The 27469-nt window shown below is 43.1% G+C and overlaps 2 long non-coding RNA genes across 4 annotated transcripts in view; one reads left to right on the forward strand and one right to left on the reverse strand.

The window, feature by feature from the left end:
• Positions 1 to 4162: 4162 nt before the first annotated feature.
• Positions 4163 to 25703, reverse strand: LOC139080032 (uncharacterized). 2 transcript variants are annotated; one of them, XR_011534153.1, is made up of 3 exons: positions 9091 to 9852; positions 6235 to 8584; positions 4163 to 4858 (listed from the first exon to the last, which is right to left on the reverse strand). It is a non-coding gene; the product is annotated as an uncharacterized lncRNA (long non-coding RNA). The 2 variants fall into 2 exon arrangements; XR_011534154.1 differs by lacking the exon at positions 9091 to 9852 and adding an exon at positions 25626 to 25703 and having other exon boundaries at positions 4537 to 4858.
• LOC103549130 (uncharacterized) overlaps positions 8949 to 27469 on the forward strand; it is a 37468-nt gene continuing 18947 nt past the window's right edge. Inside the window, exon 1 of one of the 2 annotated variants that reach the window (XR_544434.2) lies at positions 8949 to 9213. This is a non-coding gene — a long non-coding RNA (uncharacterized lncRNA). The remainder of the gene's footprint in view (positions 9214 to 27469) is intronic. The other variant, XR_011534149.1, reaches the window with a different exon arrangement.

A 27469-nucleotide genomic window follows, 5' to 3' on the forward strand; every position in this document is an offset into this window, starting at 1 on the left:
TTTATCAAAGGATGCCCAGAGATAGTATTTATGATTTTTTTTTTTGCTGGTATTAATGGGGCTGATAGTCTGTGCCTTTCATAACAAATCAAAAGACATTAGGGCATGTGAGAGTTATACAAAGGAAATGCTCAAGTTCAAACTGATTACTTGAGGCTAAAGTCATTTCCTCAGCTTCCTTTCACTGATGAGTCTGCAAAGGAGCTGAATTCTAACCTGGTTCCCATCACCTGGTAAATAGGGCTGGTTCAAGACACAGACAAGAGAAGCAGGCCTACCTGTCTGAGGTGGGGCAGATTCTGGAAGAGACTCCAGACCATGGGGCCAGGAAGGAGAGAGGGCTCTCTTAAGTCCAGAGCCCAGTTGTGAGCCTGGATCCCCTGTCTGGGTTCTGACTAAAAACAATACAACATCATAACAAAAATGCTGTACTGTCTGCAATTAAATTTAAAGAACTTTGGCAGAGGGAGTGTGACGTCAGTCTCCGGGTTTTTCATTGACCCCCAGGGGCAGTTAGTTAATATTGAAGGGCTCTACTCAGGAATGAATACACCCTCCAGGGGAGGTTTGCTGGAACTGGAAAGATCGTTAAGAAGCTCCCGCTCTGGAGGCAGCTGTAAGCACTCCCCCGTCTTCATTCCCCATCAACACCACTGGCTTTGTTATTTAGCACAATGGATCTTGGAAGAGATTTTCATTGGTGAAAGAAGAGGTGTTCAGAACACGTGAGTTGGTTGAAAATACTGTCGCAGACACTTCTGCCCTTGCTTAAATGGGGTTTTATGATCTAGAAAGCCCAATGGGAACTCTATGTCCTTCCAAATGCTGTCTCTGTCTTAAGGTTTGAAACAGAACCTGTATCCACAGCCTGTAGGCAGATTCTCGCACCTGACTCTGACTAGATGTTCAGCTAAATCTTGCTGGTGGGATAGCGTCACCTCCGCCTTAAGTGAATCTGTTACGCAAGGGGTTTGTCAGAGTGCCAGCGGGACGGACAATGGGCACTTGATTGGGTTTATAGAACTGGCTGTACAACTTTTTTGTGCCTGCTGGCTTCCAAGTGTTTATTTTATTGCTGAATTCAGTCTGAGACTTGCTTTCATTGTAACGTACCACCTGGTCACGAAGTTGAGGAGGGGTGACCTGTAGCCCTCACCTCCCTCTTTTCAGGCACAGAGGCCCACATACGCCCACATGTGAATGTTTGCATTCCTAAGTTCAAGGAAGTTCTCTCTGAGGCTTGAATAAAGCTTGGCTCTATTGTAAAGGACCTTTGTTGTAGCAGAAGTGTTATTTCCATGACCCCTTGTGTTTCTACATATTGGTTCTTCAACATAAACAGTTCATATATTAAGCTACCTCAGTTCTTCTATTAGCAAGACTTAGGAAACTAACCAAATGGTATTGAGCTAGGAGTGAATTAAAAGAGAGCACCCAGCAGCTCCAGGAACCATTTTTTTAAATGTGTGTGTTTGTGTTCTTGTGTTGTTTTGTGTGGATGAATCAGTTTCAGCTTTTGAACGACACTTAAGGCAGGGCTGATAGCCCTGAGCCAAGAAAACCCCTGAGGGCTACAGTTTCTCCTCCCTGGCCTGAGCCCTGTGTTCTTTTTAATTTCAAAAGGCACAGGACACCTGCCCCACTCCAACTTTTTTTCCCATTGAGTCAGTTATTTTATTTGTTTGTTCTTTTAATATTGTTAAGTGCCACCCCCGCCCCTCCACAGTGTGGTGGATGCCTTTTTTCTGCTCCCATTCTCACATCTTTGTACCATGAACACCCCACGAGTGGTTCTATACCTCTGTGTCAGTCAACTATTGTTTTGTTAAGGAAGAAAATGCTTACTTCTTGCTGTTAACTACGTTGTGAAATTCCTTTCGGGGACCCCACAAATAAAAGAAATAAGACCATGAGGAGTCCTTAGACTCTTTAAAATTCCAGACTCTCTAAAAACAATATTTCCTGTCGAATCTAAATGTTAATAAGGTGATCAGTTGAGAGCCAAAGCACCATTGCGGGATGAGCTATTTTGGACATTATGCCCATGACGTGTAGAACGGCCAAGCCACTGTCTACGTTAACTTGTCCACGTGAAATTTCTGTTTTTCCGATTTGCATTTATCAATACTACATCAATGTGTACACGTCCAGTGTGTAATTGCACACCACAAAACAGTAGAGAAAGCTGACCGTTCCATGCCACTACGATGAGAAGCCATACTGAAAAGCTACCATCAATTTAACTTTTTTTACTCTTGACCTTGAACTATGCTTTGTGATCACTCTGTGAAAAGCAAACCAACATAAACACAAAAGCGCTATGTTTTTAAATGATTCCACCGAGGTGTTACTGGACAGCAGCAAAGTGTTCAGAAAGGGTCTTTGCTCTTTATTAGTGTCAGAAAAACGCTTCCTTGGGAAGGCAGTTACCTCTTGTTTAAAGCCCAGAGGATGGGAATAGGAGAGAGAGATGACTGTCTGATTGGGATTGATGCCAATGGAATGCAGACGAGTTGTACTTATAAGGCCTTGTGCTTGCCCAGCTGGGAGCGGCACTGTTCAGGAAAGCCAGGGAGATTTTTTGGCTGCATCAAACTACAGTAATGACTTTTTCATGAAAACTTGCAATATTCCTCATTAGGTTTGATGTGGTGTCATGGCTCCTGGATTTTTAACCAGAAACTGGATGAGAAGCCACTTATGTTGTACCTTAACCATCTGAGCTTAGAGCTTTCCTCTGTAAGATCCAGACGGTGTCTCCCACCTTACAGTGTGGTTCAATCAGAGGTGTAAGTGAAAGTACCTATGTCAGTAAGGAACATAGTAAATGCTCAATAAATGGTAGTGCTCTCAATCTTATCTTCAATCAATCATATAAGTGTGCTCTGTGTATAGCTCTTATTTAATTTTTATGTTTGACTCCTCAAGCAGGATGTAGAATCCTTGAAGTTCTCTTCTTTATTATCTTTTTCTTTTGAAAAATCAATAGCAATAAGCCTAAAGAATCAATGTGCATTAAATTTGTTGAATAAATGACACTTTTTCCTAAAAGTAGTTTTAAAGAAACACCATGCTAATATGAGGTAACTTCCTGTACCTCTGGAGACAGCCTGGAGGTTACCCTTATGACTCAATGAAGAAAGCCCCCTCAGTACTGAGGATGGGACTGCTGAGCCGAAGTTAGGAATGGAGAGTGTCGGAGAAATCGCCTCCCCACATTTGAGTTTCTAGGTTCCTTTCTCTGTACTGTAGGACAGAGAGCAGGGCACGTGCATTGCTTTCGTTCATCAGCAAATCAAAACACGGGCTGCCTATTTGCTCTCACTTTTAACACACTGGCACTTGTGCAGGAAAAGAGAAGAAAAGGAAAACACGTTCTTCAGGCTTTCATGACCCCTTCTGCGTTCATTAGTAAACCAGAGTGTGGAGAATGCCTGTGGCTGTGGGTACAGAGGCGTGCACACAACTGACTCTGCCTTGGGTCCTGGCAGGCGCAGCAAACAGTATGTTGTACACTCTGAGGTCCACGTAGTTGAACCTGAGTCTGACAAAACATCTTGTCTTCTGGGTTCACCCAGAACCATCTTAAGGTCAGGACAGCAAGTTGTAATAGCTCTAGGTCACTATGAGAAGTGTCCACTCTGCTTTGCCTCGACCCACTGGTCATCCTGAGTGTTGTAGAAACTGGATTTATTCGGGCTCATAGAGGCACGTGTTTTCGCTCTTACTTTTTGGTTTTTTTTTAAATATAACTGCCTTCCTTTACTAAAAATGAGGTTGGGAAATTATTTTGAGGTTTAAATACCTCAATCAGTCAGGAGGCTCTCCATAGTTCTGAAGCTCTTTCAACTTTTTCAAAATCAATCTCCTTTCTCCATTTGCCTTGTTATTCCATTAAAACATAATTCTCTGTCAACTCCCTTCTCTTTGTCTTGGATCCGCTAAGTCTGGGTTTGGTAAACAATTTTTGATTCGATGAATATCAACCGTTCCTCTATCCACTTATTCAATGACTCCGGTGTTGTTCCTACTGTGTGCCACTGACTGAATTTTACTGATGAGCAAACGGAAACTCAGAGGATATGTAACTTCTCCAATGCCAAGAGCAGCTAAGAAGCAGAGCTGGGATTTTGAAAGCATTTTTAAAGTTCCTCAGACTTTAAGCCCCATGCTTTTTATTCAATACATCTAATTTCAACATCTAGCAAGAATTCAAAAACTGGTGATAACCTACCTTTAATTATACATCATTTCACTCTTAAATGGACTTTTCCAGCTATTCTACCCAATTGGCTGCCAGTGTTACCTTCCTAAGTATCTTTGTCTTTATCTTCTCTAGGTCAATATGCAATCAATTCAGGAAGAGGAAAATAGGTTTGAAATTGGAGATTGGGAATATTTGTTCAGAGTGGGCCAAGCCTTAACTGCAAGATCTCCTATAATTTTAATGATAGAACCAGCTTTAGGGAACTCTTGTTAGGTTTGGGGAAACCATCTAGTACAAGGAAGTAGATAAGATGGGAAGAGATGGTTAGGTTTTTATATTTAAGCAAAGCCATTTTATTCTTACTTTCTGAAATAAGAGAAAAGAAATATGAAAATAGATTTATCATGGTATTAATTGCTAGTCTACGATAAGTCTATTTTTATTTTCTCTGAAGTTGCAGTTCTATTTTAGTTTATATATCAATCGTGCTTTTAAGATATTTTAAAAATTTTGACTAAAACCAACAGCGAAGGCTTTAAACAAACTCATTCCCCAGAACGCGTTTCTGTGGTTCCGAAGCTTTTCTTGGTGGAGCTGAGACTGGAAGCAGAGTTGTGAGGTTGGCAGGCATGGCCGGGAGAGGGTGTCCAGCTAAAAGAGAAGGTTTATGAGTGATCTGTGATGGAAAAGCCTTGGAAACATGGTCTTGTCTAACCTTTCAGCGAAAGGATCCTACGTGGAACTCTACGGCCCAAGGCATCCCAACTTTTTATTTATTTTAATTTTGGTATTTTTCTATTGTGGTAAACGCATAACATAAAATTTACCACTTTAACCATTTTTAAGTTTAAAGTAGAGTGGCATTAATTATATTTTCAATTTTGTGAACCATCTCCACTATCTATTTCCAAAATTTTCTCATCATCCCAAGCAGAAACTTTATACCCTTTAAGCAATAATGCCCCATTCCTCCTCCCTCTGGCCCCTGGTAACCTCTGATCTACTTTTTGTCTCTATGAATTTGTCTGCTCTAGGTACCTCATGCAAGTGGAATCATATAATTTTTGTCTTTTCATGACTGGCTTCTTTCCCTTAACATGCTGTTTTCGAGTTTCCTCCATGCTGTAGCATGTGTCAGAACTTCATTCCTTTTTATGGCCAAGTAATATTCCATTTAGTTTATGCATTCCTTCCTCAATCTGGCTTTTTATTTGAGAAAATTGTCACTGAGAGCAAAAAGGGCATTTTCTCAATGGATGATAAATAGATATTCCTTTCTGTTGAACAAGACGTGGTAGGCGGGTATCAGGTGAGGTTGTTAGCTAAAGGCACACAAATAGCATTCCTTTGATTGGCTCAGAACCTAACGAAAATCATTCTCAATCCTGAATTTCCAGATCAAGTTAATTTCCCTTCTGCCCAGGGCTTCAACTTTCCCCTGGACCCTGGGGAAAACACGTTCTCCATGTCCCAAATTTTGTGTGATGAGAAACCTTTCTCCTGATCAAATTTTCACAGCAGATTGCAATTTGGGGCCATGAATTTTTTTTAATACAAAAAATCTATACCAATGATGATTTATTCTTTAAAAATCAGGTAAAAATATTTGAAACTTAAAACACCTGTGCAGAGAACATATTCTAGAAGAGCATGTGTACTCATTTCCGGTTCCAAGGTATGTATTCTTGTGGTTCTCTGGAGGCCCAATGACATGAACAGATATCTTTTCTGCCTTCTCCCTCTGAATTTGTCTCACCTTTTGCAACAGCCTCCCACAACCTACTTAATCATTCGTGCATTAACTAATTAACAGACATGACAGAATAAATTATTAATTATTCAATAATTATAATTATTAATTGAATAAGCATATTATAATCAATTATTAAATAACTAATGATGACGTTCAAAGTAATTAAAATTATCCTTAATATTTGTTATATCATAAGTATTAAGCACTTGATAATGAAATAAAAATTGATTAATTTTTGCCACTTTCATTCATGATTCTCTATAAGGCCTCTCACCAGATATTATTGATTTGCCAACCGGCCTGATTTTCCCGGCATCCTGAGAAACCGGCCTTCTAATCCTGCAGACATGAGTCAGACAATAGCCGTGCTGCAGAGGTACAGAATGAATGTCCCAGGAGGACGTATTTGCCCGCTTGGCGTGTACATAATCGCTGTAAGCCATCTCACAGAAACTTCCGTGCAGTCTCGGTACTAGTTAATTACTAACTTTATGCGAGAATTCATAACAGAGTTTTTCACTCTCTTATGTCATTTGATCCTCACACGGGCAGGGTGGAGCAGACAGGTGAGGAAAGGGAGCTGCAGAGCATTTAAATTGTAGAGAAGCTTGAAATCAAATCTTCACCCCATAAATCCCCTCTCTTTCCTTCTACTCAGACGAGTCCAGTTTATCTTACACTGGGGAGTAGGGCTTTGCAAAGGAGGAGGGCACAAGGCTTTGCAACGCTTAGCTGAATTAGTTGAAGAAAGTTCTGCAGGCCTAAGAAGCTGATAGCTGAGTGAGTCTTCCATTCACATGAAAGTTTAGATCCCCACTCAGTGTGGGCAGAATTGATGCTTATAATGGAACAGCAAGGGTCGAACATGATGCCCACGTGTCTCTTGCATAAACAGCTGGGGTCTGTCATGGGAGGTGATTATCTTGTTGTAAGCTGAATATTAATGTCGCAGTCCATCTGGGCACGCTCGGTCTTCTTTGACATGGAGGGGCTTTCCCATTGTGAATTATTGTGAAATGGCAGGTCCTCAGACGGGAAACCGGAATTCAGAAGGTGGGGCTCTGGCAAACAAGAGAAGGAATCCTGAGGATTTTCTGAGCCTCACTTCTCGGGTCTGAAATTTGAGGAACTGAGAAATGCTTTAAAGGATTTAGGTGCTAGGAGTTAAGTCCAACCCCAGGATCCGGGAGGCAGTTCACAAACCCTACACTGAAGATTAGAATGCTGTATTTTCGAAGTCAAGATGTTCAGAATTCTCTGTGTCCACAGAGAGTTGCTATCCCATACCATTAGTAATGCTTCAGTGAACTGGTTCCATGTTGTATTATCTGTGTAGACTGGGGAGGTAGGTTTGATGAGGCAATAGGGAGAAAGAGTCACGTGTCCGCCCTTGGGCCAGGTTGGTAAATAAGAGAGAGGTGCTTCTCCCTACAAGCCCTGCTTGATTGGACCTCTGGGGCCCAGCGAGTAAGCGTGAGGCCCCCCAACTCAAATGCCTGCAGAGCCAGGCAAGTAATATAAATGATTAAAAGCGACTCAGTAGGATTCTGGCAAACTGGACAACATGGCTCCATTTAGAGGGAAGAGCTGTGTCTGAGCTCGAGCTGATTGCTGACATGCAGAAATATGTGCCGAATGTTGCTACGTCTTCGTATGTTTCCAGAGAAGATGGAAACCTTGATTTTTTAAATGTGAAATATATCAATTGGGATATTGATGACAATTCATAGTTTTTTAAAAAATTGCATTGCAAGTTCATTACCTTGACGTTGAAAGTCCTTTGTCTCAACACTCTGCTCTCATACACTGTCTACAGATTTGTCCCTGACAACAGTAATAAAATTGACCTGTAGAGCCCCGACTTTCTCTCTCTCCCCTTTAAATCTGCCAGGGCTTAGAATACATGGCTTGCTGAATTCTCCCAAATGTCCTGGTAAGCGGGCGGGGGCGAGACTTCCGCAGTCTCTGCCACACAGCAGACTCCCAGGGCCTGATGGATTGGCTGGGTGTGCTGCCCTTGCTCTGCTGGCCTTCACTCCTAGTAAATGCCCCTCAGGGTATGGGGCAAACCCCTCCCATTGCTGAAACGCAGCCCCTCCTGGAGTGGAACAGGACGCTATTGCATGTATTGCATCGGTAATAGCGCTGTCCAAAGGTCTACAAGAGGAAGTCAAAGAAAAGCCCATCAAGGCCCATCCATAACAGCAGGGAAATTCCAGGTCGTGAGCTTCTACCCACACTGGTGGCAGCCCTGCTCTGTGGTGAGCCCCAGCTCTGCAGCTGTCCTGTAGTGCCTCTGAAGTGCCGACAGAAGGATGACCCGTTGAGGTGGGCTCTGGCCTGACTGATGCAAATGTCAACACCAGCCCCGACCACGATCAGCAGATGAGTCCCCTGGCATTTGGGGTCTGCAGGGGCAAGTGGGTACTGTAAACACCTGCAGTGCTGAGAGCATGTCCATCTAGTTGGCTTCCATGGGGCCCGGGGCCAGCTGGGACAGTGCCGCAGGAAGCAGAAGCCGGGCCCTCAGGCTGTGTGCCACGGTGCTCTCCTCCCCCGTCCTGCAGATGAGTTGTGTCAGCCTGCTTTCCTTCCCATCTTGAGCACAGCGTTCAGGGCAACCACTGAGAGGCAATAAAAATAATGAGACCAAGGCGACAGGACCCAAATCCATGTTTTTACTTTGAGCAGACCCCATGTGTGTGCCATGCAGCGGAGGGGGTGGCCTCTGATCCTGGAGCCCCTCCTCTGCCTCCTGTCCCCTTTGGGGAAGGGTCTGTCCCGGGGCAGCCTCATCCCTTTAGGATCCTGTTTCCCCTCTCCCCGATGGTCTTTATAGTTTGCGTGATTTTGCTTTGTGCACCAGAGAAATAGGAATGGGAACAGAAACAGGATGCAGACGTCCACGGCTTCTTCCCCAGCGTCACACAATTACGTGCTTCGAGCTAGTGGCTTTGAGGAATGAGGAAAAACCTGTGGTTTTACCCCAACGTCCAAGAATTAGACGCAGCTTCAAGGGAGGTGGGGATTGTCTGGACTTAAAAATAGGCATACAACACGTCTAGTGAGGAGATATGACCGCCCATTAAAAGGACAAAATAGGAGCCCGGCTGTGGGTCAGGGCAGATACCTTCAAGGCTTTTCCCAGCCAGGCCCAGCCCGGTGGCTGTTGCTTGCTGTTGAGGTTGAGGGCTGATAAAGAAAGACTTCCTCCAACTTCTAAGGTCCACAAAGAGCAGAGAATATCCTGGTGGTGAGTCATACCCTCTGTAATCTATCCTCACTTTGTCAGAGAGAAATTTCTAGAACTCAAGCCTGCCCATGCGTGTCACTCTGTTTAAATTTGCTCATTGGTTCCCAGACTCAGCCAGTTTTACAAGACCCCTCATGATCAATCAGGCTCCAGCTTATCTCCATCAAAGTACTCACAGGTCCACAAACAGCCCATGTTTTCTCTTGCCGTGGGGTTTTGTTCTCTCTGTCTCTCTGTCCATTTCTCTTTCTCTGCTTGACTAAATCGTACTTCAAGATCGAGGCTTTGGGAGATTTCCGGGGTGGCTGCCCTGCACCGCCTGCTCCCATCTGAATTAGGGGCTCGGCAGGCCCAGGACGCTGAGCTTCCACATCTCTGACCCCGGCCTTAAGCACACACTTTGAATTGTCTTGTTCCTTCTGTGTGTTTTCCATCACATTGTGAGATCTTCAAGTGCAGGAACCATATCTCTTGTTTGTTCCCCCAAGGATGAACTGTCCTTTCAGTCATTATGTTTTGAGCTCCCATGATGTGTCCGAGGCGCTGTGCTAAGCTCTGTAGTCGCAGCGGCAAAAAATACAGAAAAGAAACCTGATTGCCACCTGCATGAGTTTGCCAGGGCTGCCATAACAAAGTGCCACAGACGGGGTGGCTTAAACAGCAGAAGTTCACTGTCTCACAGATGTCAGCAGGGTTGGTTCCTTCTGAGGGCTGTGGGGAAGAACCCATTCCATGCCTCCCCCACTGCTTCCAGTGATTTGCTGATCGTCTTTGGCGTTGCTTGGCTGGGAGAAGCATCACCCCAATCTCTGCCTTCATCTTGCCATGGCGTTGTCCCTGTGTGTGTCTGCCTCCCAATTTCCCCTTTTCATAAGGACATGGTTATATTGGATTAGAGCTCACCCTGACGACCTCGTTTTAACTTGATTAGCTCTGTAAGACTCTATCTCCAAACAAGGTCACATTTTGAGGTAATGAAGGACAGGTCTTCAACATATGAATTTTGTGGGGGAGAGGACGCAATTCAACGCGTACAAAGGATGTTGTGAAGCTGGGGATTTGGGTAGGGGTGGAGGAGATGCAGCATGACAGCAGACAGGCCCACATGTGGCAAGTGCTCACCTAGGAAGCGTACCTAATCTTGACGTGGCAATCAGGAAAGAATTCCTGTGAACAAGGACTGACTCCTGAGACCTGGGGGACAGCTGAATTATTCAAGTGAGAGGAGCAGAGAGTGGCGAGGACCTGTTGGGAGCAGAGGGGACAGCATGAAACAAGAGAATATGGCTCCTTGGAGAAACTGAAAGAAATTTTGTACAGAGAGAGCATAGAGTGGGAGCAAGGATTCAGGGAGAGGAGGCTGAAAGGAGAATAAAGCCAGGTTTCCATGATAAGGAAAATGGGACTTAGTCCCTAGGGCAGGGGAGAGTCCTGAAGGGGCTTTAAATAGTGGAGCAATGTGACCGGCATAAGCCCTCAAGAAGCCCACAGCCTCGTAGGAAAAACAGACCTGCCAACCAATCAATAATACTGAGTACTAACGGCCGCCCTAGAAGCATGTGCGGGAGCAGAGGAAGCATAAGAGCCAGAGGAATTCCTGTCCCCTGCGGACAGCTTAGCTGAAGGGAACAAGGGGGACAAAGAGGGGTCAGGAAGAGCTGCTGAGTGGATCTGGTGAAAGTCCTTCTGCCTCCAGCAGAGAGGCCCCAGCAGGCTGCTCCTGACCATCCCTGCCTGAGGGAGTCAGGAGGCTGTGTCCACACCTGCGCTGGGTACGCTCTTCCCACGTTTTGGTTGACACATAGAGTTCACGTTTTTGTTGTTACTATTGAGAAGATATGGAAGTGGACTTAGCGAAATTGAGTAATATAATCATAAAAGCCAGCCATAATTCTCTCTTGTGGGATATCAGAGGGATGGAGACCTGGTAGGGCTATTGTTTCCAGACAGCAGGTTATAGAGTAGACATGTGAATCGAGGTAATCGGAGGGGATGTACGAGGCCGGGAGAAGATGACTGCGGTGAAAATCAAGAGGGAGCAGGTGCTGGGACGCATGGCCTGAGGGATGGATGCACCTCCCTACAGAGCCCCCAGGAGGGGCACAGCACTGGAGGTGAGGAAGAGGGGTGTCTGGGGAGTACCATTTAATTGATTGCATAACCCTGAGAGTGAGTGCCTCATCGCAGCGTGGGGATGGGCACATTTGCTTTCTTAGTCACCAGGTTGAGCTTGGGTGCCAGCTAGAGAAGGGAACGGTGCAGGCTGGCTCACCTGTATGTGGTTAGGGATACTATTCAAGCCTGTTTTCTCACCTATTGTTTCTCTTCAGCCTCATTTCAGCCCTATAGATAGGTGGGGCAGGGATTATTGACTCTGCTGCAGATAAGAAGACCCTAGGGAGAGGCTGAGCAACATGACCAAGGACACCAGGGGTGACAGAGCTGCTCCTCCACCCAGGCTGACCTCTTCTTGACCTCCACCTCTCTTCCTGGGGGCTCAAGCCCCGTTCCGGTCATGGTCAAAGAGATGTAGTGCCTCATGTTTTTCCAAATCATGGAGACAGGATTGATTAAACTGGCAAGTTACTTTCAATTGTACCTTAAAAAAACAAAATGTGGAGAGCGACAGGTCAGATATGTGCGTGGAACCAATGGTGTACTCAGAAACAACAACTGGACGTGCATGTAGCAGCATGGGTGGGTCTTAGGAATGTGGCCCTGAGACAAAAGGGTAAGAAGCAGCAGGAGATAGAGGATACAATGGACTTTTTGCAAATAGAAAATACATGCATAAAACCACAATATTTTTAAAAAATTGGCATAAATAAAAATATATGATTAAACACATTCCAATGGTTATCTATAGGGAGTTGAGTTGGCAAAAGCTAATAAATCAATAACCAAGGGAAAGGCCCTGCACAGCCCAATGATGACAATGTGTCATGAGTAGAGGAATACTGCGTGGTCAACCTCTATAGTCAGAGATGCAAAATCCCCAAAACGAACAAAATCAGGACAAACCCTCTGAAACATACTGCAAAGAGATATGAACTGGGAACTTGTGGCCTTAGGCTTTGTTGACTGTGAATGGGAAGGCAAAGCGGGCAGACCTAGAACTTTCCTTTGTTTATTCACTTCACAGAGAAATTGTTCCCAGCGTTTCCTCAATGAAGATTCATCACATCCATCCATCCATCCCACCCATCCACTCATCCACCCATCCATCCATCCATCCATCCATCCATTCATCCATCCATCCATCCCATCCATCTGCCCATCCATCCACCCATCCATCCCATCCATCCACCCATCCATCCATCCATCCACCCACCCATCCATCCATCCATCCACCCACCCATCCATCCATCCATCCATCCCATCCATCCACCCATCCACCCATCCACCAATCCATCCATCCATCAATCCATCCATCCATCCATCCATCCACCCATCCATCCACCCATCCATCCACCCATCCACCCACCCATCCATCCATCCATCCACCCATCCATCCACCCATCCATCCACCCATCCGTCAATCCATCCATCCACCCATCCATCCACCCATCCATCCATACATCCCGTCCATCCATCTAACCCACCTTTGATCCATCATCCATCCCAAACACTTATCAAGTGTTCCTAAATGTAAGACCCTCTCCTTAACACTGGAAGGGGCAAAGAGATAAAGAAACCATCTTCCCCCTGGAATTTTTAATTCACCTTGAGGATGGGGTGATATGACTGTGTTACCACGGATTTTAGAGCTTGCCTAGACATACAGCTTGCACAAATAGCACTAAAAATGCCATTTTGACCCATCTCTTTTAGTCACATTGGGAGGTGGGGGGAGTGATGCAGAAGTTATAGATGGTATTAGGTCAATCGCATGGCTTGATTTTATGATGGAAACCCCAAAGCAACTGAGAATTGTCTGCCTCTGAACAAAAATAGTTAACCTTTAAAAAAATTATTTATTTTCTCTTTTACTTTCTTTAATGTCAGTTAGGGTTGAGAGCATTTTCGGTTTTTTACTTCATTTAACTTTCACAACCACTGTATGTGTGTGTGAGGAAGGTGCCTACATTATGCCCATTTTTATAGACAGAAAACTGAAGCTTAGGTTAAGTAACTTACTCAAGGTCACACAGTGATGCAGTAGGAATTTGAGCCCAAGTATTTCAACTCGAAAGTATTCTTTTTAATCCCCTACACCAGGAGTCAGCAAACTTTTTCTATGAAGTGTAAGTATTCCAGGCTTTGTGGACCACACTGTTTCTGTCTTGACCACTCAACTTGCACTATAGCGAAAGCCGCCATAGACAGTAGGTCACCCAGTGGGCGTGACCTGCGTCAATATAATTGCATTCCCTGTATTTCTTTCCGGGGGTCCTTTCTCTGGCCTTGTATAGTTTCCTCATAGGCATACTCTCATCAATAGTGTGCCAAAGTCTCAAGAGCGAGCCTCTGAGGATCTTTGGTGCTGTCTCTCTGCAGCTCTCTCCTCTGGTACTCTGCTGTGCAACTCTAACTGCCTGGGTCTCAGAGCTCCATCACCATCTGCTCAAAGTGTGGAGACAGCTGGGCTGAGCAGGATTCTCCTCCCCATGTTACGCCTTGGAAACTCTCTCCAGGCAGTAAGCTGGGTCAGTCAGATGATTCCTCTCTCTCAGGAAGCACAATCTCGTGATGCTTGATAGTCAAAGTCTGCAAACCATTGTTGTATATATTTTGTCCAGATTTTTAGCTGTTTCAGGCAGAAAGACAGATCTGGTTCCTGTTACTACATCCTGTTCATAAGTAGATGTCTTGGTAAATTGACCTTTCAGTCAAGTTATTTTCCAGTTATATCCCTAGGCTCCATATCTATGTGCTGTAGTCTCTGAGTCCTTGCATATTTGTAAAGATCTTTCTTTCACTGAAACAGGGAACGATATCTTGGCTGCATATGATTCCTGCATTATAGTCCTTTTCTTTCAGCAGTCTATAATGTTTCCTAGAATTCCTTCTGGTTCCTAGTGTGGCAGAAAAGAAGCCAAATGTCAGCTAATTTTTCCCTTTGTATGTAACAAATGTTCCCTTCTGAAAGTCAAGAAGTTTTTAATAAATTCCCTTTTGTCCTTGGAATTCAGAAGTTTTAAAAATTAGGGTATGCCTCTTTTGATCAATTAGCCTAGAATGTATGAAACTCTTCCAGACTATAGACTCAGCTTTTCTTCAAGCTAGGGACAATTTTCCTCTACTTCTTGAATTGTTATCTCTCCTCCATGAGTACTCTTCTACTTCTACTGGAAATCCTGATATAGGCTCACAATCCCTTATCTAAAGTTTTTGTGTTTTTTATTTTTATTTTGTTGTGTTTTTTAAAAAACAAATTTTCAGCAAACACATTTGGTGGAAAAACATAACCGGAACTGATGTGAGGCTATTTTTAGTCATTTAAAAAATTAGAGTGAATATTCACGTGTTTTGCTCCTGAAAATGTTTGATTTCAGAGTGCTTCCCATATCCTTCTGGGGATGTTACATAGTATAGACTATAAATATGTAAATATATATAATGTAAAATATGTATAACATACATAAAAATGTAAATATATACATACATAAAATATATATACACATCAAAATGTATATTATATACTGTATTACTTCTCAAAGCTGAAACAATCTAAATTCCAAAATTCTTCCCGCTTCAATGGTTTCAGATAAGAGATTGCAGATCTGTAATCACATATTTGCTCTTCTGGGTCTGTCCTCAAGGCTAACATTTTCCTTGGTGTTCCTCAGTCTCTGAATTTTTCCTCTAAGTTTTCATCTCCTTTCCACTTGACCTTCCTAGTTATTCATCAGGTCTCAATCCTTACCATCATCGACTTCAATTTATCTATGCTTATCTTAACAATTGAAAATCATGATTTTATTTATGGTACAATTACATCTCTTTTATGCTCTCTCTTTCCCTGTTTTTGATAAAGATATTGTATGCTTCCTCCAGGATTTCTATTTTTATAGTAAGCTGTGATACCAACACTCCTGTATAGTAAGTTCTGTAATAAGTCTTATACTAGTAAGGGTTTGGTTTGATTGTGAATGACCAATTCTATCCCACCACCAAAGAAATAAAAATAGCTACTCGAACAAGATAGATTTTGATGTGAACATAGGCATATGAACTGGACTGCTGGTACATTGACTTCACAGTCACCAAGGAACCACCTCCTTCCATTTTGGTGCTTCACCGTCTTCAACACTTGGCTTCTGTGTTGTGGTTGGAGGTGGCCATCACATCTGTCATCCAGCCAGCAGGAATGAGATACAAAAAGGGGCGTGGCATAGAGCTTCCCTTTGAGGACATTTCCTTGAAGTTGCATATGTCAATTTCATTTCTCTTTCGTTGGCCAGAACTTAGTCAATGACCATACCTACCTTCAAGGCAGTCTGAGAAATGACGTGCCTATTTGGGTGGCCATGTGCCCAGATAAAAATCTTTATAGAATATGGAGAGAATGGATATTGGGAGACTCCTGGCAGTCTCTGCCACTGTCTACTTGAGTACCTTGTTTTCTTTTCCCTGCTCGTTAGCTCTTCACCCTTAGTGCTCAGATCAAGTAGTTAGAGTGTCTTATGTGACACAAACCCATGAGTGGTGGGAGGTCAATAGTCTATATCCCTGTGAGGCAAGGACTATACTGGACTGTCTCTTAAGATATAAATCTTCTTGTAAAATGGTAAAAAGGATGGAAGTATGGCTTTGCCATCCATGGATACAGAAATAGGAAAATATTAAAAAACAAAGTTCAGAAGCAGCAGATTTGGTTTAAATGTAAGCAGAATAAAACAGGAACATTGATGATAATAATTTGCACACAGTACTTTACAATTTTCAAAATTTTTTCCACATTTTGAATAAACATTATTGTGCTTGGTCGTGAACATAACCGCCATTTGTAGAAAGTTGTATTGGTTTCCCGTTGCTGCTGTGACAAACTGCTACAAACCCAGTAGTTTGAAATAGTACAAATTTATTATTTTACAGTTCTGGAGGTCAGAGTATCTGAAAAGAGTCTCACGGGACTAAAACCAAGGTGTTGGCAGCATTGGTTCCTTCTGGAGACTCCAGGGGAGAAGCCGTTCCCTGCCTCTTCCAGCTTCCGGAGGCTGTCTGCATTCCCTGGCTTGGCTGCATCACTTCAACCTCTGCTTCTGTGGTCACATCACCTTCTTCCACTGCTCATTCTGATCTCCTACCTCCTCGTATAAGGGTCCTTGTGATTACACCAGGCCCACCTGGTGGTGGGTCATCCCAGCTAATCCAGGATAATCTCCCCACCTCAAGATTCTTGACGTAATCACACTTGAAAAGTCCCTTTTGCCATAGAAGGCAACAGTCACAGGTTCCAGAGCTGAGGACGTGGACATCTTTGGGGGGTCATTTTTCAGCCTTCCACGGAAGGCAACTGTATTCCCATACCAGGCTCACTGTTTTCTTTATGCCATCTCTAATGCTCACAACATCCTGTGACATAAGTGTGATATTCAATATAAGTGTTATATTCAGTTTGCAGATGAGAAATCTGAGGCTCAGAGATGCTAAATAATTAACTTGTGTCACACAGTCTCTAAGGAGTAGAGACAGAATTCAAAGCCAGATCTGCCCAACTAAAGCTCATTCTCCTTTAACAACTATCAGTATCCCCCTTTTACAGATCATAACCATCTATCAATGAAAACAGCCCCATACAGGTTGGGGAGGCACCAGTGACTTCATGAATTCTTCCTCCATTTCCACAATTATACAATTAATCCAGAAATCTGGGCCAGTAGGAATCAGCCACTTTTATTTCATGAGCAAAAGTGTTCCTAAAATGCTGAGAATGTAAACACAACTGTAGAATATGGTGAAACTCAGGACAGAACATCCCCTACGACGTGGAAGAAAGGAGGCCTTCGCCATGTCTCTCTGTGGGGGACATGTCGATGGAGTCGGGAACGACTTCTCTCAGTGTGCTGAGGTACATTCTGTGATCTCCTGGGAAGGGGTGGCTGTGTTTTTCTATGAGTTTTGCAGTCATTTCTGTCTTAGAGTCTGAAGGACCTAAGCACAGTCATCACTTAACCACAGGAGCTATTGACTCCCTTCCCTTCAGTAAACACTGTGGGGAGGTTCTTTCTGCTTCCTCCTTGCAGCCATGGTAACCGTTGTTGGGTAATCCATGGTTGCCAGACTCCTCAACCGAAGTGAGATTTTTGAAAAACCTGATGTCATATCCAGGACAAACACGAAAAGTCCTTCTAACCATACTAGGCTCCTTAATAACTATGGTGTTTCAGAAGAAATTTATACGCCCTAATATGCCCCTTCCTACTACTGCGGAAAGCGTCATTCACACAGAGATCTGTCTCTATTCTGAGAGTAGAGGGAAAAATAATGATTAGAGTTATTGCATATAAAATGCTTGTTGGGCCAGAATCCATGGGTGGACTAATTCAGCTGTTCTGCCTTCCTCAGGCAGGAATAATATGATTCCCATTTCACAGACGAGAAAGTTGATGTCTGGAAAGTGGAGCCCTGTGTCAAAGCTGCGTGTCAGTAAGAGTAGAGCTGGGATTTGAACCCGCTGTGAATGATTCTAGGCTAGGGGCTGTGCTGTGAGCCAATCTTGTGAGTCAGCCTTACGTATAGATTCCATACTGTCCATTATGTGTGTTTATTTTGTTATCAACTAGCTTTCTAGTTCTGGAGATAAAACCAAGGATGAGTTCTTCTTCTCACTGAGGGAGCTTTTACCCAGAAAACACAGACTTTCAAGAAACAGGTTGAGCCAAGGCGAACTTTCTCTGATGGGGAGAATGGAAGGATGCCCTGCCAAAAGGGAGAAGTTAAGGCCCTCAGTGACCCCTCCAGCTGCACGTTCCAGCCTGTGGGACGGCAGAGGAGCCCTGGGGCCTCAAGCCCTGCTTGCTCCCTTGAAGCTGGTGTGGTCTTGGCTCCTGTGCACAACGGCCAGGCATCCGGGACCTGCGATGACCTGGCATAAGTCACCTGCCGATCCTTTAACAGTGAACAGCTGGAGTCTAATCACACTCAAACATTCAAACTCTGCTGCTTTATCTCGACGCTCTATCAGCCAGCTTTATAAATGGAAAGACAGCACGGAAACCAGAGGAAGACAGTCTTCTTATAAAGTTACATTTATTTGTTTGAGGGGCTGTAGTCCCCAAAGTGGATTTTCCCAGGGGCCCCTTCCACGGCAGCATGCTACCACACTGTGAGGAATTTATACTATTATTAGGAATATTATTACATATTATATATATTTTTATATTATGTATTAATATGTTAGGGATATAATTTTTATTGAACTATCTGGACCTTATTGAACCCTCAGGTGTATGTTAACATTCTTTTTTTTTTTTTTTGAGGAGGATTAACCCTGAGCTAACATTCATGCCCATCTTCCTCAACCTTATATGTGGGACACCTACCACAGCATGGCTTGACAAGCGGTGCACAGGTCCACACCTGGGACCTGAACCAGCAAACCCTGGGCTGTCGAAGCAGAATATGCTAACTTAACCACTGTGCCACCAGGCTGGCCACAAGGTTAACATTCTTAATGTGTATAAAGAGTTCTTATAAATCCACACAGGAATAAAGACGAACAACGCCACACAAAAATAGGAGAAATAAAGAAATAAACCGTTCACAAAGAAAAGAAATATAAAGTGCAAAAAATGGTAAGAAAGTAGTCAATCTTACTCTTAATGAAAACAATTTAAAATAAATGAGTTGCTATATTTACCTTCCAAATTTTCAGAAAAAAACCCCCAAAAGATTTAGAACTCCATGCTGTAGAGAGTATGAAAAAATAGAGTTATATATTCTGTAGTGAGAGCATACATTTGCTTGAATTATTACAGAAGGGCATGTTGGAAAAAAATATATATAACCTTTAAAGAGATAGAGAGCCAACTCTGATGGGTCACTGTTTCAGTGGCCCAGGTTCATCTCCCAGTCACAGAACCACACCACTCGTCTGTCAGTAGCTGTGCTGTGGCAGAGGCTCACATAGAAGAACTAGAAAGACTTACACCTAGGATATACAACCATGCACTGGGGCTTCAGGGACAAAAAAATAAAAGAGGAAGATTGGCAACAGATGTTAGCTCAGGGTGAATCTTTCCCTGCAAAAAATAAATAAATAAAGAGAAAGACACATACATACCCCAAGGCATAGATACACAGATATAGAAATAGAGATGCACTTACACACATATACTGCATGTCATTTGACCCAGCAACTAAACTTTCAGGAATGTGACCTAACATAGCCAATCAACTTGGAAAGATGCTTAATCTCACTAGAAATCAGGGAAATGCAAATAAAATACAAGAGACTGTTTTTAATCAGAGCGGCAACAATTCCAAGTTTTATCACATAAACATGGGCAGGCTTGTAGTGACACACACACCCTCATCAGATCTCTAGTGGAAGTGTTATTTGTGTAGCCACTTTGATGGGAGATTTGACAGGATCCTTTAAAATTAAAAACGTGCCTTCGCTTTGTTGTTGTTAATGCGTGGAGTTGATTCCGACTCCTAGCGCCCCTGTGTACAGCACAGTGGAACCCTGACCAATCTTTTTGTGCCATCCTCTCACTTTCTGGCACTGTATCAGACAACACTCTGCTGCTATTCATAGGTTTTCATGGTCAAGTATTTTGGGAGTGGGCAGCCAGCTCCTTTTTCCTAGTCTGTCTAATCGAGAAGCTCTGCTGAAGCCTGTCCACCACGGGTGACCCTGCTTGTGTGTGAAATACCAGTGGCATAGCTTTCAGCATCCCAGCAACACACAGCCACCACAGTATGACAACAGACAGATGGGCAGTGTGGTTCCCTTACTGGGGAACTGAACCTGGGCTGCTTCTGGGGCGGTGGGTACACCAGACCTTAACCATTAGACCACTGTGACTTCTCTATGATCCAACCATTCTGCTTCTCTGAATCTTCCCAGAGAAACATTTGCACATGTGCAGGAGGAAAAGATCTAATGCAGCCTTTCTTGTCTTACCAATAACTAAAAAGAGCCCAAATACCTGGCAAGGGGGAAATAGCTCAATAAGCAGGGGTTTGTCCTCGTTGTGGAATCCTACGCAGCACTTACAGAGAGGGGTGCAGAGCTTCCTCTGCTGACATAGAAACACCTCTAAGATACGCTGCTGAGTGAATATGTATACAGCGTGTTAGCATCTGTGCACCACTTCCAGCCTCACAAATAAAAACTATCCAGCACTATATATTTTACTTAGATCCATGAAAATACATGCAAACACCTTAAAAAAGAGGAGGACATGCATTAACCAATAACAGTAGTTATCTCTATAACAATGACTGTGACCAGATTAAAGCTGGTTATTAATAGGGACTTTACTCACATCTGTAATGCTTTATTACCAAGAGCATGTGTTCATTCAGTACATGTGTATTTTTAAAATATTTAAAAGAATGATTGCAAAGATTTTGCTACACTGATACTTATCAAGGCATTATTTGGAGTCCTGAAAATTTGGAAATAACCTAAATGTCCAACAGGAAGGAATACATCGTGGGATATCTCGTGATGGATTACAACACAACTGTCGAAATAATATTTAGAAGTCTACTAAATAACAGAAGGGAAATGTCCACCATAATTGTCCAGGGGAAAAAGCAGATTACCAAACAGTGTGTAATTAAATACCAGTCAACTGATGGGTCCAAAGCAGAGATGTCAGATTCCAAAATATGCTAGCCAAAAGGCTTTCTAAAGGCTCCGTAACACCAAAGACAACAATGTGGGTGATAGAAATAATGATCCCACTGAGATGATGGAATGACCAAGAGCCACAGAAACTGACAAAGAGGAGAGCTTGGCCAGGCAGCTGGGTGGAGCATGGAAGCAAAGTGCTACGATGCTGCTGAGGGTGAATCAGTATCAACTTCTGCTCGTTCCAGACCCTTCTGGAGTCCAGGCCCAAACTGCAGTTGGCCTAGCTGTACCCAGAGAATCTGATCCTTCACTGGTTGTGTGACCAGCAGCAAGGCAGTCTTGTCTCCTTCCTCCAGCTTCTTCAGCGGGGACTCGGTCAGGCCAAGGACAATGGCTTCCTCCTGTTGGAAGATCTTTTCAGACTAGAGAGTGTGACCCCCAACTGCGCAGGGCACCTGCAAGTTGCTGAATAACAACATGCATTCCAGACTCAACTCTTCATTTCCTCCATGGAGCACCGAGCCCCATACTGCCTTCCTAGGGCAATGCTAGGTGGTTAACACCCACAAGCCCCTTTCTCTTTGGCTTATCGAGAAAGTGGTTCGTGTTCATTAAATCATGAGAAGTGTCAGACAAAATGGCAAAAGTCCCCCTCAAAAGTCAAGAATGAATGTTAGAAAACTAAGTGGTAGAATTACTCACAGAGAAACTCTTTCATGGAGTAGATAGATTTCACTTTATGAAAAAGGAACAGAGAGAAAGAAGAGAGAACAGAAAGAAGGGGTGAGCGGGAAAGAGGAGAGAGAGAGAGAGAAGAGGTAACGACCAGACCAGAGAGTTTGCCAGAGTCACACATGACTGTTTATTTCTAACTGCCCACTGCTGCCAGCGGCACTGTGCTCTCCCTTTGGTGGAGTGGGGGAAGAGCAGCAAGATAAGATAAGGGGGCAGAAGAAAGTCCAATTTGAAAACCCCCAAGTGGAGAATAATCTGAGTCCTAAGCACTGGGCAGTTGTGGTTAAAGCAATTACAATAAGCAATCAACCAACCAAACAAATCCATGTCTCTACCTGCGTTTGGGGATAGAGAAGAGGAAGCATAAAATGAGGAGCAACAGGATGAAGCGTTTCCGATGCTGCAGGTGAACGTCAGGTGCCCAGATGGGTTCCAGAAGCTGAGAGCCTCAATTTATTGAGTTCGATTTATTTCCGCCATTGTTAATAATAAGCTGTGATCAATTTAATTTATCTCTTTCATTGTCCATTTTCCCTCTACTGTGTTTAAATCCTCTTCCCCTCCCTCTTGCTTTTAGGCCTGCAGGGAGCAGTTACTCTTAATGAAGGGGACCAGCAATTCAAAGTCCCTCCATTGTTTTATAACAAGTGGTTCCTTGCATGGAAAGGAAGCGCCTAGAAAGGGCAGATGGGGTTGGAAAGTTCCTAACAGAACTGCAGACTTGCCCGGGTCGAGTGGAAGAACTCGTGAAACCTGCACGCCAACTTCAGGGATCTGAATAACAATTGGCTTTGCTGCTGCCGTTCAGCTTGCAAAGACATTTAAAAGCTTTCTTGCATGATTTGTCAATGGATTTACTTAAACAATTTACATCCTGACTCTGAGAATAGGTCTGTGCTTTTGAGCAATACTGACACCCAGTGTTTGAAACGTTAGGACTGAAAGAAAAATCAGACTGTGCAGGGACAAGGAAGAAGAGACTAGAAGAGCTCTCATTCATTGAGGACCTACGCATTGTACAGATGGAGGTTCAGAAAGGGGAAGTGACGATGAGCTGGGCCGTCTTCCTGCTCTGCACCAGGCTTGCTCTACTCAAAAGTGAACGTGGGGGCTGGCCCAGTGGCATAGTGATTAAGTTCATGTGCTCCACTTTGGTGGCCTGGCGCTTGTGGGTTCGGATCCCAGGTGTGGACCTACACACCACTCATCAAGCCTTATGGTGGCAGCAAGTCACATACAAAATAGAGGAAGATTGGCACAGATTGGCTCAGGGCCAATCCTCCTCCTCTACCCCCCACCCCCTAAAAAGTTAATGTGGGTGTCCGGGTGTAGAAAAGATTATTCAGTGACTATATGGTTTGAAAAATTAATATTCAACTTATGGGAGTTACAAAATTTAAAAAATAAGCTAGTTTTTACGTTCAACTTCCAAATCTTATTTTATTTATTAGTAAAGTACGTTCACAACAATCATATTTACTATTTGGGAAAGTCTGTCAATCAGCAATTGAAATACTTAAGAAGAAACCTGAATATTAAAAAATAGGGAAATACACTTAGAATATTTAAGGGGGCCAATTAAGTTTATCATGGGATCCCCTCAAACATTGTAATTCCATTTGTAAACTTATCATATTAAGACACCTTTTTGAGCACATCTGCCTGAAAAGCCTTTCCAAATACTTTATAATAACTTTTTAAAATCAGATGAAACAAAATATAAATAAGGCAGTTTGTTAAGTTTGTGAAATGACTCAATATTGTTTTCAAACATAAAATAATTAATCTTGTTCCTTTCCGTTTAATATGTGTAAATAACTCAAAAGCACATTTTAAATTGGAATCACAAGGCTCATTAGTTAGATCCTTCAATAGGGCAAATGATCTTTAATACGATAAGTACATTACATTCCAAGTAAACACAGATTATCCTGAAATATAATACAATGGTATTAATGATGGATTTGGTTTACATATTAATCCAAATCTTCTTGGTGTTAAAAAGCATTTACCCTATAAAGAAACTGTATGTCAACCTGACCCATGTCCATTCTGCTTTCTATGTTGATGCTCAAGGTTACTCGTCAGCCCCCCGGACTGTAGTACCGATCCATCCTATGACGTTAATGGGACACAGGAGAATAATTTATAGCCGCCATAGCCCATGCCCTTCAAATTGTAGGGTGTAGTGGTCCACACCTTTGGGTTTGAGATATTTAGATCTTGCGTTCCTCCTCAATTCCCACCCAGATTGTAGTTGACTTCCTTTTCTGCTTCAGTTGGATCTGCATTTCTTTGACTCCTTTGTGTACCAATGCCCACTAAATTATGATACGATAATTTGATAATTTCCTATCACTTAGAATTTTTATTATAAATTTACTGTAAGTTCTCTCTTGGACTTAATTATATTTTGAATATAGAATCACCTTTTGTACACCTAAAAAGAAAGTAAATGTAAAATAAATTGGTGAACTTCTTCATAGTCAGAGTCTCTTTTGAATCACTTTTCCCCATAATTGTTGGAGTATATGCTTTTCAAAAAGTTAAAAAAACAAGATTCTTATGCAAGTATAGAATAACAACCGTCAAAGCTTAATGTGAGAACCAGTAGGATGGTAAACCTGGTTCAGAGGAGAACGACAGGAACGAAGGTTGTATAGGTATTGAAAAAGTATGTGGGAATAAGATTGCTAGATTAGAAACAAAACTGCTTAGTGTCCTACAGGACAATAAAACGTACCTTCAGAGTTATCTTTTCTATTAGACAAAGATCATTTGCATCCCTACCAGACAAAAACCTATAAGTTAACATGTAACTTCACAAATTGTGAATCTTGACCCAGTAGCAGTTAGCAAGTCAAACAAAAGTACATTCCATTAGACAATTGAATGACCTATACGACATTGAAATGACATGCCAACCTCTCTTTGCCTTATTTCCAAGTTTTGGGTAATTTTTCTTTCTTTCTTTCTTTCTTTTTAAAGATTGGCACCTGAGCTAACATCTGTTGCCGATCTTCTCTGTTTTTTTGCTGCTTCTTCTCCCCAAAGTCCCCCCAGTAAATAGTTGTAGATTTTAGTTGTAGGTCCTTCTGGCTCTGCTATGTGGGACGCTGCCTCAGCGTGGCTTGACGAGCAGTGCTAGGCGCATGCCCAGGATCCAAACAGGCAAAACCCTGGGCCACTGAAGCAGAGTGCACGAACTTAACCATCCAGCCATGGGGCCAGCCCCTGGATAATTTTTCTTGACGTTACTATCAAAAACCTTAGTGATGCAGCATTTCTTAAAATAATCCACTGAAGACCAAAACCATTGGCCTGGCTCTCAAACTGGCTTTACAATTATGTAGCATCAGCTAACTTTCGTCTCTTCCTTCAGAAATGTTGTTGAACACGTCTGCTTCACTGCCTTCCCCACCTCCTCTTCACAATCGTTTGATTCCTGGGGTTGAAAGCAGGTTATACTATTATTTCTAGGACGTTCCTCCAAGTCATTCTAAGTTTTGTGTTGACACTTTTATGTTCTTGCATTTTTAGGCAATGATAACTAGATCATGACCTCTACTTGGCAAACAATGGTTGTAAGAGGTTGTTTATTTGAAGGTGCTCTCAGTTTCGGAGATTTTAAATTGTGGGGGGAAATCCTGTGTCTTAAAATTGATGACATATAGCATATCACAGAGTAGTTGAAAGATTAGTTGAGAGACTAGTGTGCAGCACGTAGAGAGTATATATTTTTGGTTCTCCATAACTCCATAAATGTTAGTTTCCCTTTTCCTCTCCCGATACTAAAACTCAAGTGACTTATATGAATACATCCTCTTCCTGCAATGAGGAATGCAGGCAACCAGAGAAGAGTTTGTTCCATAGGGGTTCCCAAATTGCCAACTTCTACAGACCCTGACTCTCCCTTTATTCTTACCTTTGTGGCCACGAAGGGACAGGGCCAGAGGTAGATTCTGAAGTCTACTTGCTGCCATGAAGGCATGAAAATGTCCCCAGGAGCCCATAGGTAGGGCAACTTTTATCTGAGTGTTCTCAGATTTTGATGCAATAATGATTCTGTTGACACCACAATACTTCACAAGATCTCATTTGCTTAGGAGTGTTTCCCAAGCTGTTTCATGTCATGGCATATGCAGCAAATGATAATATGTATCCAAGCCCTGGGGCCAATGGAGAGGCTTCTCCAGACCAGAAGTGACTGCCCAGGGGGCTCCAGCTGCTCGGCCCTACCTGACCTCTCAAAGGCCGAGGGTATCATAGCCATACCCTGTGACGCATCTGCCGCACGGTGACCTGCTATGCACTCTCATTTGTTGGGATCTAGCACTGGTGATAGGCTTGAGTGTGAACCAAGAGTGAAACCTTAAGATGAGAAATAAAGCAGGTTATGCTCTCGCAAAAGAATAGTGCAATTTCTGTCTATTGGAAGAAATGAGTAACAAACCTTTCAAAATTAGTAGTCAGGATTCAACTGTAGCCTGGTCACAAAACTACTCACCTTATCCTTAGATGGGGACAGAAAAAGTTTACTTTTCTTCCCTGTGGCTGATCTGATTTTCCTCATGAGCCCAAACCCATTGGGTAATAGGAAAAACAAACTAAACTATGTTTAGAATGATCTGGTGAACTTAGTCTTTTTGTGGTAACATAAACTGTCTCAGTGTAGGAAAAATGCTCAGTTCCTTTAGCAGAAATGCTCAGGCTCTCATTGTCTCAGTTTCCATTGTCCTTCCTGGCTCCTCTTCAAGGTGACCATTATAATTCATCCTCCAAATGAGATGCTTTTTTTTTCCATTTAAAAAAACACATGCCTGGTACAACAAGCCATGCATATAAAGATAGCATGACACTTTCCATGTTTCCACTCAATTTCCAGGGAACCACTGTTAGCAGTGTCCTTCTAAACATGTTCTTTGCAGATGTACAAACATCAAGAAATCTTAGACATATAGGTGATTTTTTTTCTAGTTAATAAATGGAATCACAATATGCACCATATTCTATAATATTTATTTTATGGCCACTCATGTCAGATCAATTCAGGACACGTTTGAGAGGGAAAAGGGGCACAGTTAATAATTATCTCCAGACAACAGGCGTGAACCAGTGAAGTTTGTTCACCTGGTTATGGAGGAGAGGTGTGGCTCACGCAATCGCATGGCAGACAAGACGATTAGGTCCATTTTGTGTCCACTATCTATATCCAGTCAGTGCAACAAAGTGGCTGGGTTGGGCAGCTTCCTGCACTGGTCCCTCTGAAGGGCTGCTGGCTTCATCTGGCCCTTTGGAGTGATGTGCTTCACCCCCACCAGAGTCTGGGGACCTGGTCACTTTTTCTGATCTTGATATCGGGATTCTTACAAAGCTTTTCGGAAGTGATCTGAGATCTCTGTTGGCTGATGGCATTCTCAGACGGCTGTATTCCCTTCTTGTGGCACCTGGGACTGTTGGGACTCCAGTGTGCCACTGTAGACCCAGTGCATCCAGAAGCCCTGCCTTAGGTTTATGTCACCCACTTGCCATTATCTTGTGCCATCTTGGATGTGCGGGGGGGCTGAAGGCTGGCATTCTCTGAGGACCTGAAGCTTCCCCTTCCTCTGCCCAGAGAAGTAGACTGCCAGTTCTGAGGTTCCAGGCTCCTGTCAGTGATCCAGTGTTTCTAATGTTCCTCCCTTCCTTGGGAGGTCTCAGGACACTTGGTCCTGAGAGACGGGGTAAACCAAAACCCCAGAGTTTGTCCTCCTTAATCTATCTCTTTCC

The sequence above is a fragment of the Equus przewalskii genome, chromosome 28 (genome assembly GCF_037783145.1).
Source record: "Equus przewalskii isolate Varuska chromosome 28, EquPr2, whole genome shotgun sequence".
NCBI classification, from domain to species: domain Eukaryota; kingdom Metazoa; phylum Chordata; class Mammalia; order Perissodactyla; family Equidae; genus Equus; species Equus przewalskii.